The sequence below is a fragment of the Protomyctophum bolini genome (genome assembly GCF_963924005.1).
Source record: "Protomyctophum bolini genome assembly, chromosome: 10".
Classification (NCBI taxonomy): Eukaryota; Metazoa; Chordata; class Actinopteri; order Myctophiformes; family Myctophidae; genus Protomyctophum; species Protomyctophum bolini.
In genome coordinates, this window is record NC_137871.1 from 36,396,714 (window position 1) to 36,413,492 (window position 16,779).

Consider the following 16,779-nt stretch of genomic DNA (forward strand, 5'->3'; position numbering starts at 1 on the left):
TGCCTTCATTTTGTTAGTATAGTCTTTATTAGGTTAGGAACCCTACAGCCTTATAGAGAAACAGGCTCAGTTGATGAAATTCTGTCAGCAGATCAATAATTCAAAAGTATATTGAAATGCTCCACATCCTTTATGAGACTAACACTATGATAATGAGCTCTGACCGAAACCATAGCCCAAAAGAAAATAAATGAAATAACACTTTTAACACGTCCTAACTCATCTAGGACCATTATAGTGTTGCCAGTGTGACTACTCTGCTCTCTGCTCTGTATGCTCTGCATTGGACAAAAGCTCTGCAGCCTTTCTCCAACAATGACCAAACACCTCCGTTTGTAAATGCAGAGACAAGATGAATGTTGTAAACATCCAAGTGCGATCCACAGGCTGCTGAACAGCAGCAACAACCAAGTGTTTACACAATCCATAGAAGTATAACACTTTCAGCATGCAGGACTCTAACATTTCAGACAGGCTCTTGAACACTCCCCCTCTGGCACTCGCTCACATGCAATAAAGACATTGATTAGGAATCGATCAAAGATCAAATAGACCTAGATGAAGCGAGGGGAGACATGAGAAGGGAAGAAGGGCTTTCTCTGTTCTTTTTATTTTTTTCATGGAACCTCCAGCTGATCTGATATCGATTTGACTGACACTGGTTTCTCAGCACTGTCTGTTAGAATGTGACAGGGGTGGGGCTGCGTCTCCGTCTTGATTTGCAGACGGCGGAGTTTGGGGTTGGGGTGGGGGGGTGAAAGTCAAGGCTGACATGAGAGAGAAAGTATAGCCTCTACTGATTAGAATGTCAACCATCAGAGTCACGAGTATTGATCTGATATAGGGATGAAAGACAATAGCTTTCAATGATTGCTTCTGGATAACAATGGGCCAATAACGTACGGTCTGCTCTGGCTGATCTTAATTCACCCGAGGGAAGCTATGAAGGAATGCTTTTTGATTGATGTGATTAAATCCAATATCTTCGGCTCGTTTCTTGAACATCTCAACGGTGGAACAAACATGGGTGTTTATCAATTACTGGACATATACGATACACCAGAGCCGTGACCCATTTCCATTCACATTGATAACCCCTTCTCTCCATTCCTTCCACTACAGTATGTTGACTCTTTGTCTCCTTAGTATGCCGACTCCTTCCTTGTCAATAAAGAAAAACTTTCGAGGAACACAAATCAATGGGAAATCTTGTAAAGATTAGGAAGAAGAGTACACAAATAACTCCATTTTCATTCTATTCACAAACACAATTAAGCTCGGATATACTTCGATGCAGAGAGTGGGAGCCAGATCAATAGCTTGCCACCGTTAAACTAGTATGTGTAGAAAGGAAAGGCTGTGTGTGGGGTGGTGTTTTTCCTGACATGTGTTGTAGCTCAAGGGATCGGATGGCATGTTTCTTTCAGGGGACAATGCAGGAGGTTTAATTGGGCTGTTTTTGATGGGTTTCTCTCGGGAAATCTGAGCTCTACAGTTCCACCACCTGCTCCTGTCTCTACAGACACTTCTTACCTCACACCTAAGTTCAGGACTGGAAACGAAATCATTAGCCACAGACCAGGGGAGATGCTTCTATACTGTACCAAAACATGAAACCTCTATATGTTCTATACGTTTTTAAAGGAACAGGACTTCCAAACGGTTGGTTACCTGCGGTAGAATAGCAGACTAACTTTCATTCCTTTAAATGGACCCAGTGGTATGTTAAATAACACAGTATTCTGTCCAATATGAACTCAGCTGAATTAACCAATAACCACCAGTGTCTGCTGCAGTCCACAAACCATTAGAATCTTGAGACAGTTCCCTTACTCTCCTGGAACTGTAAAGACCCGTTACACTGTGAAAGTTAAAGACAAGAAATGTAACAAAAGACTTGTAACAATTACGATAGGTACTGTGATGCCCAATGTGACCCATCCGTTTAATGAAAAATTAAAATTAAAACAAAGAAAAAACTCATAAAAAAAAAAAATCTTGAGACAGACGTTTCAGCTATCCAGCCTTCCTCAGTGTATAGCCGAAATGTCTGTCTCTCGGTTCTTATGTAGAAAATAAATACATTTACTCCTGCCACTTTGTGATCCATTACCTTTGTGTTTCATGATATTTTCAGTGGATATCGCGCAACAGAAGTCAGAATGCGTGTCGTCACAAGAAAAGTCATTCTTAGTTCATTTTCACCACTGGTCCCTCCCCAGGGGACACTGTATAGGCTCCAAGCCTTGGGAAGCGAAAGGGTTGCCCGCCACAGCACCTCTGGGACGTCTGTGCTGGGGTGTGAGGCTTACTGGGATATAGTAAACATCTCGTGTGGAGGCTGTGTAGTATCCCAGGGCTGTGTTACTTGGCTGAGGAGGGATTTATCCCAGCATGCTTCAGGGCCCTTCTGTGTTAGTCATTGTACTGTTATTGTGTTACTGTGCTATAATTTGCCTCTGAGACTGTGTTGGGGGGGGGGGGGGGGGGATTTATGTGTCTGTTGTGATTAATGTTGTTGGTTTACGCTCGTGTAACTGCTAGCGGGTGTGCGTGCGGGCGTGCGGGCGTGCGTGTGTGTGTGTGTGTGTGTGTGCACACGCACATGCGTGCGTGCGTGAGTGATATAACCTCTATTTTATTGAGAATATCTCTTCGCAGCTGCATATCGTCACTTTTGGGTGGAAACCTACAGTACAAGGTGGAAACCCATGATTATGTCCAAAACACTGACTTATCAGGAAATGGAAAAGATTTCTTCATGCATGTGGATCATCATGTGTAGAGTTATTATTGCGACTATTGGTTGCAGTTTACTATGAAAACCTGCCACCATATATGGCCGTCTCCATATATGAAGACCATGACACTGACCTCATCAAAACCAGTACAGAATTCATTCCACAATGCCCGGACAGTTAGCTCAACCGTCTGGGCAACTATAGGCTGCTGAGCCAGCCTGACGGTGTGCCGCGGGTTTGACTCCTGATCGGCCTTTGTTCCCCCCCATCTCTCTCCCAATTTCCTGTCGGTCTATTTTCAACCAAATGAAGGCAGAAAAAGCAAAAAAATAAATAATAATAATAAATTCCACATTGATCTCCCCATGCCAAAGCGCCAGCACTAGGCGGCACTGGTGTGCTTGTAACTGTAGATCAACACATTTTTGGCTAATTTTATGTAACACTGTAGTACGATGAAGTAGAGCATTCATTTACTAACTATGTTATGTATTTGATGGATCACCATGCGTGTTGTTCTTGCTCACTGCAAATCGCTCTGGATTAAGAGCGTCTGCTAAATGCCTAAATTGTAAAATAGATTTCTGCCCATTCCATATTTATGGGGAATGTTCGCACCTGACGGATGATGTGAATATTTATTTGTATATGAGTATATACGGCACATGCATGTGATCACTCATGTGATTCTTTTGTTTCTTTCTTCTTTTTTTATCTGAGCAGGCAGCAAGACTTCTTATTGGAATGGTCTAATAAGAAGTGTAACTATAGAGCAAAGAGTTTTTGAAAGAAATACAAGAATGCAACAACAATTTAATCCTCTTTGCCATTTAAGTAAAGAGCTCCACTGCTGGGGATTGGTTTCACTGCTTGTTTTAGGTTTTTTGAAGCTCAGGCAGTCATCCAGCAACACCATACGAGCGTATCGCGTGACTCAGCTTGTACTTAGAGGGTTGGTTCAGATTTTTGGACTTAAAGCTGTAAGAAATACTTGCAATTGTTATAGTGGTTGCAAAGGTATTCATTTATTCAATTCCCTGAGTTCCATGGTGGGAGTTCTGGTCTGGTTTTGGTGAATATACTGTAGTTTGGTGGGCGTCTGGGCCCTGGGGCCACTCATTAAAAAATAAATGAATCCACAAAACTAGCGTCATTTGTATTGTTGACCTATTTCAACCATATAGTGCATCTTTTGTTCAACTTTGACCCCTCTGTCACATGGAATAGTTCCACTTCTTATCCTTTTTTATTTTTTTGTAATTTCATGGGGGAAAAAGGGCCAACCCTTTCTACTCCCGGTTGATCAGCAGACTAATGCCTGTGCTGTGAGTGACCATGGCACGGTAGCCCCCATGGTCACACAAGACCAATGTTGAATGATTATTCCCAGATGCGAATTAGGTGCCCCCTCTGCTCATCCACAGAGGAGGGAGAGAGTTCACATTATTGTCGTTGTCCCCCTCCTTAATGGTCTGGTGGAAACAGTGTCTTGGGCCTCGGTATCAATCCCTTGGCAGTGGCTGTCACTGCTCCCTCCTCCTTTAATGAGGTCGGGCAGGCTTCACCAGCCACTCTTTGATGTCCTCCTCCCTCATTGCAGCCGTGGACAGTTGGGAGATGGTAATAAATTCACAATTTTGAGTAAGGAAAACTCGGTGTTGAGATATGAAGTTTCAATCGTTATTTTTGTGGCTTTGGCCTTTATTTTATATTTTTTATAGAGAGACACACAGTAGGCTGACAGGAAATGGGGGAGAGAGATGGGGGAGTGACATGCAGTGAAGGCCGTTGGGATCGGGAGTCGAGCCTGCGGCACACTGCCAGGCTCGGACTACCGGCCAAGGTGCCTGGACCGCTGAGATTGTGAGAACGACTCAGAATTTTCTGATATGAAATGGGAATCGCATATACTGTACGTGTCCAGCCACTCCTATACCGGCCAAAAATAACTACTGATCCACTCCCAACCAAAATTGAGTGTTCTGAACTGTTGAGCTAGCCTGAATGTAGCCCCGTTTGGAACCTGACCCTCCGCTATTAGCTCCGAGAAGAGGTTCTGTGTCAGGCTAACCCAGCATAGGTCAAAAATGTACGTTGAGCCCTCCCAGAGCAGTGGAGAAAACCCTTTTCGCAGTATCTTATTAAAAAAGTAAAGGTATTTCCTGAGAGCTACAGATGATAGAATTAGGAGTGTAAAGTAAAACATTTGGAGCGGGGTGAAACAACCACTTACAAAGCTATAGTATATGAAGTCAGCCATGCATATGTTTTATTGTTTTCCCAATGCAATCTTACGGAAGCACGTTCCTGTGGACGGGGGTTGATTGGCCACAGGCTGACTAAATAAGCTATTTAAGCTTAAGCGGTTGATTCACCCCACTCCAACATTTTTGAGGAGCGCTAACCCCTCCTATATTCACTTTATTCAGCTATAGTGTAGATTTTCGTCTTACACAAACATTAAATTCCCATTGACAATGAATTTTACGTCATTATGTGGAGGAGCAAATAGACATGTTACGTCACAATAATGTACGATGGTAAGAGCGCCCCTCACTTCACACGGGTGTGACTTTTGAGGGGTGCTAGCCCCTCCTATATACAGCTTTTGTTCCCACACGTCTCAATATTAGCCATTGACAATGGAAGGAGAAATTAGGTAAAATGTCCGCCAAATATGACGTAAATTTAACCAACCAATCACATAAATTCAGTTGCTCAAGAGAGTATGATGATGTATATCTGTATCTTTCAGGACATATCTTTACTTTTTGGATACGATATACTCTGTGTTTTCTCCACTGCTCTTGCAGGGCTCGACCCATTTCAGTGAATGCGCCAGATTCATTTTTCTCTATAGACAGACAACTATTCTCCCTGGGCGATATGGCGTACTTTGGAGTGATGATGGTTTCGATGTTGACATCTGTAAAGAGGAGTAAGCTGGACGAGGATGAGGTCTCTGTCTTAGATTTGGGGTGATGGACAGAGAATCCTGTCAGATAGACCTCCTCATCCCTGCCTCTTATCCTCCATCCGAGGACAGGATGAGAAATGACAGCCATGTGCCGGGAAAGGTGTTCCATTAAGCACTATAGGGAGAAGAAATGACCCTGCATCTCTCCACTCCTCTCCTCTTCTCACATCTGACTTAAGTGGTGCACAGTGTGTGTGTGTGTGTGTGTGTGTGTGAGTGTGTGTGTGTGTGTGTGTGTGTGTGTGTGTGCGCGCCAAGCACAGACAATTAAGGTTACGGCTTGGGTTCGCCGTGTGAACTGTTTCAAAGCATTCAACACTTCCAATTACGTGGCAGAGCTGCTTTTAAAAGCATCTCTTGCATTTGACTTCCAGGAATGTCTACACAAACTGGAAACTGTATGTTCAGTTCATTATTTGCTCCACTTCTTCACAACATACTGTAGAAGAGTATATGTTACTTTGCAGCTGCTGCACTAATGGGAAGGATGGATTTAGAATCCTATGTAGTTGTGGTTGTTAGTGTCGACATTGGATTCCATTATAGTACTGTACTGTACATGCAGTTTTGTTGCATGGAGCACAAGGGTCGGTTGCAAGATTTTGTGACCGGGTCACAGCCAGGGACAAGGAAGTCATTTAACAGCTTTACTGAATAACCTGCTAAACACGCCTTTTATTCCATTGTCTTTCACTGCGTTTTATTCCATTGTCTTTCACTGCGTATACACGCTAAACCCGATATTATTTGTTTTATATGTTTAATTCACCGTTTTTGAATGACTTTTTATGAAAATCCGGCTTTGTCGCGGACATCGTGACGAGGTTGACGTGTTATGATGACGTAACTGGAAATCGAACTATAATTGGCTTGCAACTTCAGGGCTTCTGGGAAACTGAGTCCAATGCAAAGTGAACGAGGGGACAAGGGACAATCTTGGCTGGCTATATAGGCTCTTTGTTGTTGATCGGATGTGTCGATTCACTATTTTCTGCCGGATTTTCATCATAAGGAGAGGTAGAATTACGATGCATTGACACTTCAAAGGTAACTGTAAACATTGGCAGTGACCGTAACTTCTTATAATGTTTAATCCGGCAATAAAGCTGTTAATAGAGCAATATTGTGTTAATTAACACACTCACTCCCGGGTTAATTCATGAATTCTCACTTAACGACTAGCATTTTTCAGTGAAAACCTTATTTTGAAGGTTCCGCGGGAATCCAAAACGTAAACCGTATGTGGGAAATCGGGAACAGAGTGGCATTCAATCACACCCAAATCGGGACATCGCTTTGACGGGCCTCTGTAAAGCACACCGAAACCACTTTGACTTAGACGGGCACCACAAACATTAATAGTTGCACCGCCTGTTGCACAAACTAAACGTAACGCAGCAGCTTCCTCTTGCCATGATGACTGCACAACGGACACAGCCCTGGGTAGGCAACCAGGCCTGGCAGAGATCTGCTCTCTGATGAGTAGTAGTTTTGTAGTTCTACAAGGTTCTAATACCAGCGCAGCATGCACACACACACACACACACACACACACACACACACACACACACGCGCGCGCACACACACACACACACACACACACACACACACACACACACACACACACACACACACACACACACACACACACACACACACACACACACAGTCACACACGCAGCTTGCTATTGTCGGGCCGTGTCTCTCTGGATTCCAGGAATAAAAACACAGTTGCATGGCAGCGTGACTCCCAACCCCTGGAGATGATGCTTCCTAATGATTCATGTGTGTTTGTCCTGGAACCATGAACAGTAAACTATATTCATTCCACTAGGGGAAGAGGATTTGGAGCAGATTTTTTTTGCAGAGAAACACAGTAACACACCACAACCACAACAACATAAAATGATTTTAAACATTCCCAGTGGTAACATTGTAAAATAAAAATGGCATTTTAAGCATTTAAACTTTAAATGCTTAAAATGCCATTTTAATTTTGTTTGCTTGTTTTGCTTTAACCCATTCTGAACGGGAACCCCTTTTGGTGTTAGCATCATGTCATGCTTTAGCTATTGAAAAATAGCAGATCTACAAGCTCATAGCGCGCCACCGAGTGGCGCGCTACGAGCTTCTAGGTCTGCTATTTTTGAAAAATCGAAGAAACTATACTGACATTTTTTAGAATCTGATCTCAGGTCAGAATGGGTCCATCAGACCAGTGTGTGTCCAGTGGAAACCTCGTATGAATCTGATCTCAGGTCAGAATGGGTTAAATGTTAAAGTTCACAAAGACCCGCTACAGCATCTGCCCTTGTAATATCAACACTTTTATTATAGGCAACGTTTCAGTCAAAGACCTTCTTCAGGCATCCGCAACCATTTCAAGCATAGCATTTTCAGGTCGTATTAAAGGGCCACTTCACCACTTTTGCAACCAGATCTTATTTTAATGATGTTTGGGAGACAAGAAACACTTTCCTGGGGTTTTTATGTGGGTAATTTGGTGTTTTTAGATATTTCAGTATTTCAAAGTGTCCATGGACTCCATGATGTCATGGACACCTCCTTCCTGGACTACAATCCCCATAATGCTTTGGTCCACTGCTCCTCCTTGTGGATAGGGGGATGGCTGTCTTACTGAGATAACATGTAGTCCAGGAAGTAAGTGAGTCCATGACATCATGGAGCCCATGGACACTTTGAAATACTGAAATATCTAAAAACACAAATTACCCACATAAAAGCCCCCAGGGAAGTGTTTCTTGTCTCCCAAACATCATTAAAATAAGATCTGGTTGCAAAAGAGGTGAAGTGGCCCTTTAACGTGGTTCATTTTCCAAATGGGTCAAATATAACAATGCCCGCCAACAGAGACATATCACCTGTTAAAAGTTAAAACAAGTTCTTCAAGCTTTTTCAGGAGCTGTCTGTTGGAGAAAGAACTCATGCCTCTTTGTTTCGCTCTGAAAATCTGCTTTCCACAATGGTATTTTATGCATGTTTCTATATTTTACCGCAAGGCTATGACACCAGCAGATGAAAGGCAAGCTCAGAAGACTCTCGATGAAAGATTGATCTAGTGTCTTTCCTGGGGACAATGTCACTGCCGTACTGATTAATGCCACTAAACAATTGAATCCTCAGTCAGGACCAAAACATCCCATCTGATATTGTTCATGAATTATGAAAGATCAATTAATGTGCATATGAGGCTGACTGAACACCTGTCACCTCTCCTTTTCCGTCTCACTATATACAGTATACTAACTAATTACAAAACAGCTCTGGTTTAAGGATGGCTGCACTTTTTAATTAACTGATACTCATATCATTGATACTGAGGCCATACTGTGGTGAGTTCAGCCTTTGTTACTGAGCCTCCGCCAGCCTCATGTCCCTCGAGTGTTCGGCCTGACTTTAACCCATTTTAGGCGGGAACCCCTTTTGGTGTTAGCATTTGGTTATGCTTTAGCTATTGAAAAATAGCAGATCTACAAGCTCATAGCGCGCCACCGAGTGGCGCGCTACGAGCTTGTAAGGTCTGCTATTTTTGAAAAATCGAAGAACGATTGACATAGAAACATAGCTTTTTCAGAAAACTGTCATTTTCAAACAGACATTTTTAGAATCTGATCTCAGGTCAGAAAGGGTTAATTCTTTTAACCGTTAATGGGGGACCTCACTCGGAGACCCCTGCATTGTCACTGTCTGCGGTGCCTCATTAAAACTGGATCTGTGGATCATTAAGTTTTCAAGGACGAGTGATCTAGCTATCGGCTGCATGCAGCTCTCCTCCTCACACCCGACGGCTCTGAAGTGAAGTTCTACTCTACTGCATCATTAGAACTCCGTTTCCAACACTCTACTGCATCATTAGAACTCCGTTTCCAACACTCGCCGGCATTGTTAGGCAGTAAAGGTTGTTTTCAGTGCAAATCACTTGCTGAAAACGGAGTCTGTTACTTTGCACTAATGGGAAGGATGGATTTAGAATGCTATAGTGGTGGTTTAGTTTTGACATTGGATTCCATTACATACAGTACATGCAATTTTGTTGGAGAACAGGGGTCGGTTGTTCTTTTGAAGGTTACACTGGAACCCGAAATGTAAACGTGTGGGAAAACAGGGACAGAATGGCATACCGACGCAACGCCATTCCGACTACGTGACTTCCTTGTGAGGTTAGGTTTAGGGACAGACAGGGGTAGTAATGCGGCGAGTTGGAATGGCGATGCGTCAGAACAGCGGGTTTCGGAATGTTAGTCATTGGTTTCTGTGTGGTACATACTGTACGTTTGTCAGACAATACAGTCTGACAGGCATTCGTTTGACAACAGTGTCACTCCCGACATGCGCTGCCGGTTACAACTAACCCTTGGCGGATTATAACTATAACCCGTAGCCCCCGACATGCGTGGCAGGTTAGCTTTAGGGTTGGGTTTTGGGTACTGTAGGCCGGGTGTCGGACTCATGACTGTATACTGTTAGTACGTCGAGCCAAACACATGCACCCGGTTTCTGTTGTGTGGAAACAATAGGAAAACAAAGCTTTTTCCAATGACACATCTTGGTGTGATTGACCCCTAAGAATGAAATACGACACCCTTGACTCGATCTGTAACTGGGAACAGGGACAACAAGTATATACACAGTATATATACATCAAGCGCAGACAATAAATCACTATTAAAAACATATATATGTCAGCCGCAGAAAACGTGTACTGTACATAAGTAAAATGTACTTCACACCACTGCCGGCCTCCATACAGTTCTCAGCTAAAGATGGATCCAGGAAGGGAAAGGTGGGACAATTATTATTAGCCACATCAGCGCAATACAACCGTGAAATTAAACAGGGAATTGGGCAGATTAATGAGGTTGAAATGTTAATCTGAGCACGCGGCAAAAGACATCATCCCACAGTGTAAAATTCGAAACTACTATAAACGCTCCCGCGAGGCGAGTTTGAGAATAATATTTCACGTTTCGTGAAGCATTTTCGGTCTGTGTCCTGCCTGCACGGGTCAGAGAGCAGATCATATCAGATATATATATTTTTCATTTCACTCCGGCCTCAACACACAGATCACGGAATAGCACTTGAGTTGTGACACACACACACACACACGCACACGCGCACACACACACACGCACCCCACCATTCGCTGGCTCATTGGTCAGCTACCGTATCTCCCCTAGGGGCTATAATGGACCTTGCTACTTAATGAACTTTCCATGTCCAACATGGATGAAACTAGGTGCCATCAGACATGTTTGTTGGCGGGCATTTAGTAGAATTCTCAGCTGAGGAGACACTGGAATTCATCCAGGCACAAAGGCACCAAAACACAGAGCAGAAAAGCTGCCACCTGCCAGTTCACAGAATGGCTGCATGCGTATACCAACCAAGGGTGACGACCGACCGCCAACAGAACCTTTCATGTGTTCAGCCAACTATACATGCTCTAATGTACACTGTTCACAGTTATCCACATAGTTATAACTGTTGTGAGATGTCTATTTATATGAAATAACTGTGCTCTCAATACACTAAGGGGAACAGCATCTAAATAAAGTTCAACAGTCCTGTGGTTTCCTATACTGCAGTTGTATCATCATCGGCTAAACTTTCAGAGCAAAGCCTGTATATGTAGTTTAGTCTATTCTAAAAATGAAAGTGAAACGTGGATACTAACCAGATACTAGTCATTTACTAAACACATACATGTAGATACTATTCAGATAAATGGTAAATGGTAAATGGTGCATTTATATAGCGCCTTTATCCAAGGCGCTTTACATAGATTGTGCATTACATTCACCCATTCATACACCGATGGCAGCGGAAACCATGCAAGGCACCAACTAGCACATCGGGAGCAATTAGGGGTTCAGTGTCTTGCTCAAGGACACTTCGACAGTAACTCTGGGGGAGCCCGGGTTCGAACTGGCAACCTTGCGGTTCCCATCCAGGCACTCTACCCCTGAGCCACCGCCGCCATACTAACCAGATAGGCCTACTTTGCTGATGGAAACTCATGTCTTCCAAACTGGTTGTTTCAGCAGTGTGCTGTTGAATCCACATGGAAAATTCCAGAAACTCTGACAGTGACATCATGTGTTTGATCAATGGGTTTGCAGCAGCGCGTGGGCTCGAAAGAGGTATTCTCATTTGCATTATCTGATTAAAATGGGCAATTATTCCTTCAAAGTAATGAGGGCTGCAGGTTCTAAACATTCACAACTATTTAGACGATTAGCTGTGTGTGTGTGTGTGTGTGTGTGTGTGTGTGTGTGTGTGTGTGTGTGTGTGTGTGTGTGTGTGTGTGTGTGTGTGTGTGTGTGTGTGTGTGTGTGTGTGTGTGTGCGTGTGCGCAGAAATGAAGATTTCCACCTATCTTGCTATATATTGCTACAGGTTTCATAGGGAAGCCATACTATTAGTCAACCCTGTTTTGCTATTTACTGAGATGGAAAGTTGGAAACCAGAAGCATTCCATTAAAATACTGATGAAAATGCTCTCCCTCCGATAAGCCATTTACTGGGGAATTCTCTCTCTCTCTCTCTCTCTCTCTCTCTCTCTCTCTCTCTCAAATACAATACAGCAATAACATTTTGTGTTGCCTTAAGGTAATATAACATGTTTCAAATAATATCATTCCATATTATAACAAGACGCATATACATGAAGTGTCATATTAATGCATTAATACTGTATAGAATATTTAGAATATCATGAATATTGATACAGTATATTCATGAAATACAGTATACAGTAAGATATATATATGAATCAGGGCTGGTACATCTTTTAACTAGGACAATGCTTTCTGTCAAGTCATATTTATATTTGTGCCATATTATTTTCCCGTCTGATTCTCTTCCACTAGCCTTACCTTGAGTTTTTCAAGAGAGGGAAATATACAGTACGCTGTGTGTAGTTGTTAGGATAGTGGGGAGAGTTGTTACAGAACTTGTTACAGTAGGTCGGTAATAGGACAATGTTATTGTCTGTACTTTTTGATGAACTACATTATCTGTAGTTGTTCGGAGAGGAGAATTTGTGTGTCCCAGTGCATGTGCATATGCTCTCTTAGATTAGATCTTCAATTCTTATTTCCACAGGATTAAAAACAGATAAAAGTTATTAAATCAAACGAAATAAAAACCCAGCCGGAACCGCATGGGTTTTCACGATGACGCTGCGCGGCTGCGGTGTTGAGTATAGCAAGGAAATGAAATGGATATTCTCCCCGGCCATTTGCACATACTTAGAAACCACTTCAATTTGTGTACAGATAATTCTTCCGGCGAGAGAGGGGATGACATGCAGCAAAGAGCCTGGGGATGGGGGTTGAACCAAGGCCAGCTGCGTGAAGGATTATAGCATTCTTTATGAGGCTAAGTGAGCCACCGGGGTGCCCCAGGAGCCACTTTATTTGACGAGTCAAAGACGTTCTTCAATTCTTAATAGAAAATGGAAGTCATGTTTCTCTGACCGACCAGCATCTTGTGTCAGGTCATTCGATTAGAGTTCTACTTCTATAGAGCGTATACACATGCATAAAGTGAGTGGCAAATCGAGTAGAAAAGTGAGTTTAACATAGTTTAACATGGTTTAATGTAATCATGGACGTATGGTCTGTCAAGGCCAGAAAGCATTTGTTTTGCCACTCAGTAGGCGTTCTCGCATCATGTCAGACGCATATACAGTACCCTCTATTTATTAAAAATATAGTAAAATATTGGTGTGATTTAAGTTTATTCTTAACGTATTCTCCTCTGTGGCGCGCGCGTGTGTGTGCAGTCAATCTGAGTATCGTGGACCGTTCTAGTCACTCCTCGTGGGGGATTTGAGCTCCGGGCACAGATTCAGCCACAACATTATACAGTGAAGTTGTCATGTTGTATTTGTGAACCTGTTCGTTTCATCCCAAGCTGCCATGTTCTCCGTCGCAGTAAGAAATCCATACAATCCATGTGGGAGAGACATAGGGTAATAAAGCTGAGAGGGGAACAGTTTAGGAGAGACGGACAGCAGGGAAGCTGAGATCAGTTTATGTACACCAGTTGATTTTGGCAGGAACTCTTGATGTACAGTACTTTAGCTGCATGCCAAAAAATAGTAGATCTACTATTTTCGGAACTAGACACCTGCATGCAACCAAGCTTAAAATGACTTGTCAATTCTACTATACTGCAGGATATCTTCTCCACTAGTCCCTCCTTAACATTTGAGTCTAGTTTTTGTTCACAAAATTGTCAGTATATTTAGTCATAGTTTTAGTCGTCATAGCTTTAATAGTTTTAATTTAGTTTTCGTCAGTGAAAAAAAGGTTGTCATTATGTTGCGTTTGTATTGTGATATGGATTCCCCTGCAGTCTGAAATACGGATTGAATTGAATTTAATTGAATTGAATTGGCCCTTCGCTAACCCCACCCCAAATGTGATTGTCTAATGCCAATCCAAATAGTTTTTCAACCGTTGCTAAGGATGGCAAGCTTTCGACACCAGCTGTCAATGTTATTTTGCATGGCTGTGTTGTTGAACACATGTGTACACAGCTTAATGTCGAGAATGTTACACGACTGAGCCACCCAGGTGATGACAATAATACTAATGACCCTAGGCTTACCGTGCATTACATGAAAACTCCTGTCGGGTGGTCGTTAAAGTTGATTGTTCGATACATCAGACTTAGAGACGGTGTACTCACTGTGATTTGTGATGAATTATTAACACGACAACACTATACTAGTACTACACTAACCCCTGCTGTACAGTACATGAGTAGGAATCGCTGCTCTGGTCTCTGCAGTAAGTCCTTTAGTCTGGGGCTCTTACTGCAGTGACATCATAGTATTGTCCCGGGATCAGAGAAGCTGCAAGTCTTTACTCCCAGAGATTCATTTCAGCTCTAGTCAGGTGTGCAAGCTTCTGACACCTCTAGTCGCTCTTTAAGATTGCAATCAGTGACCTCTGATTTGGGTAAGCCGGCTTGTCACACTCTGCTGTCTTGATGTATGGCTGTCGTGGCAATACCTGGCAACGGGAGAGAGGAGAGGAGAGTGGAAAAACTACCGGGGGGAAGCAAACAAGAGGATGAAAGGAGGACAGAAAACAGTGGTCCGGGACCGGGGACCACCAGTGGTCCTTAAAGGGGGTTCCAGGTGGTGCAGTTAAATGATGGAAGAGTTGGTAACCTAATCATTAGGTCCTAATGGACCCTTATTGTAGATCTTTAACTCTTGAGAGCATAAAATGAAACCAAATGGACCCTTACGGGTCCATTTGGTTTCATTGTATGCTATCAAGAGTTAAATTATTGTTAAACATATGCATTACTTAATCCATAAGAAGTCTACACAATTACAGAATGTAGAAGAATTGTTATTTAGATTGTTTGCCATGGAATTGTGGACAACATCTTATCCAATGACAACAAAATATAATTTGGTCTTGGGTCTGAGAGGCTAAATCTCATCAAATGGTCCGTGGCTCAGTGAATGCAATTATGCTGCTCATAATAAGCTCATGCTTTTGCACTGACCAAAGGACACTGTCTTTTTTGCTATTGCACTGTTCATTTTTATTTCTTTTGTTGATGAGATACAGATAGAGATACAGTTATGGCGTTCTGCCACTGACTGACGGTAATGGACACTCGTATTTATTAGTAGGCTACCTTATCTTTTCATACTCTTACCTGTAAGTAGTAACCTTAACTGCTGTGCCGCCTTCAGCCGAATGATTTCCCCCCACGGGATAATAAAGGTATCGATCGATCCGTCTGTGCATCCGTGCATCAGTCCGTCTGTCCCTCCATCCATCGTTGCGTTGTGAGAGCCTGAGGTTGAATACAACTCCCATCATGCCTTGCTTGCATGTGTGTCAGGTCAGGGGGATAGGGATAAGTATTTAGTGGTATAGCTTTAAGGATGTTGGGCTATAGACGGATTCAGAAATGGGTCTCATGGTCGCAGGCAACTTATTTCCTGTAGGCGGAGACGACATATCTGAGGTTTCCCCGCACCTCCTTCTACTACAGTGAATGGAAAAGTGACTGATGTTAGTCTGCCTCAAACGTTGCCTCTTTTACCTGCTTTTTTACTAACACTAACATTACAATGATGCCCAGAACATTGGGATGAACCTGTGTAGTGTATGGCTGTTCCAAGTGGCAACATTAAAAAAATAAAAAATAAAAAAATATCTACTGCGGTGGCTGAGACCAGAGCCATATAGTAATTGTTGAGACAAAGCAGTGAAAGGTCCTGAAAGATACATAACGTCAGTCTTACCCAATACCCAATCTTTCTGTTTTAGGAACACAAGGCTGCTGTACTTTATACCTCATACTAAGCATTAAAGTATGAGGAGGAGATGCGGGGAATATGTCGTCTCCGCCTACAGGAAATACGTTGCCTGCGACCATGAGACGCATTTCTGAGTCTATATCTTGCGCCAACCCTTAACCCTTAATTATCCCTAAACTAATTTGCAGTTTTTTACTATTTAAGAAAACCCTTTAAAATAGTTCAAATAGCCGATCTACAAGCTCACAATGTCTCGATGTAGAACTGTTGAACTATTTTAAAAGTAGTAAAAAAGTAGTAAAAAATGGCAACCTGTGGCACCGTCGAGCGTATTTGGCTGATTTCATGTCAAGAAAAGGTCTCCAGATGCACAAGGACATAAATGTCAAGCTGCTGACGGTTACAATAAATTGTATAAGGATGACCTTTTCCTATGGTGGTATTCATGAATACGAATTTTGTTTTCCATTTTGCGCCATTTTCCTTTTTTTAATTAAAGGGCCACTTCACCCCTTTTGCAACCAGAGTCTATTTTAATGATGTTTAGGACACGAGAAACACTTTCCTGTAGGGTTTGTATGTGTGTAATATGTTTGTTTTTTGTATATTTTAGTCATGACGCCATGTCCATGACCAAAACCCTGCCATGAAAATATGGTCTCACTTTCTTCCTGGACTACAAAGTCACACCTCCATGCAACCTCCCCCACTTCCACAAGGAGAGGAAGTGTTCTAAAGCA

At 42.6% G+C, this 16,779-nt stretch overlaps 1 protein-coding gene across 1 annotated transcript in view; it reads left to right on the forward strand.

Moving 5' to 3' along the window:
* fstl5 (follistatin-like 5) overlaps positions 1-16,779 on the forward strand; it is a 133,298-nt gene that overhangs the window by 39,856 nt on the left and 76,663 nt on the right. The gene's annotated exons all lie outside the window — the stretch shown is intronic.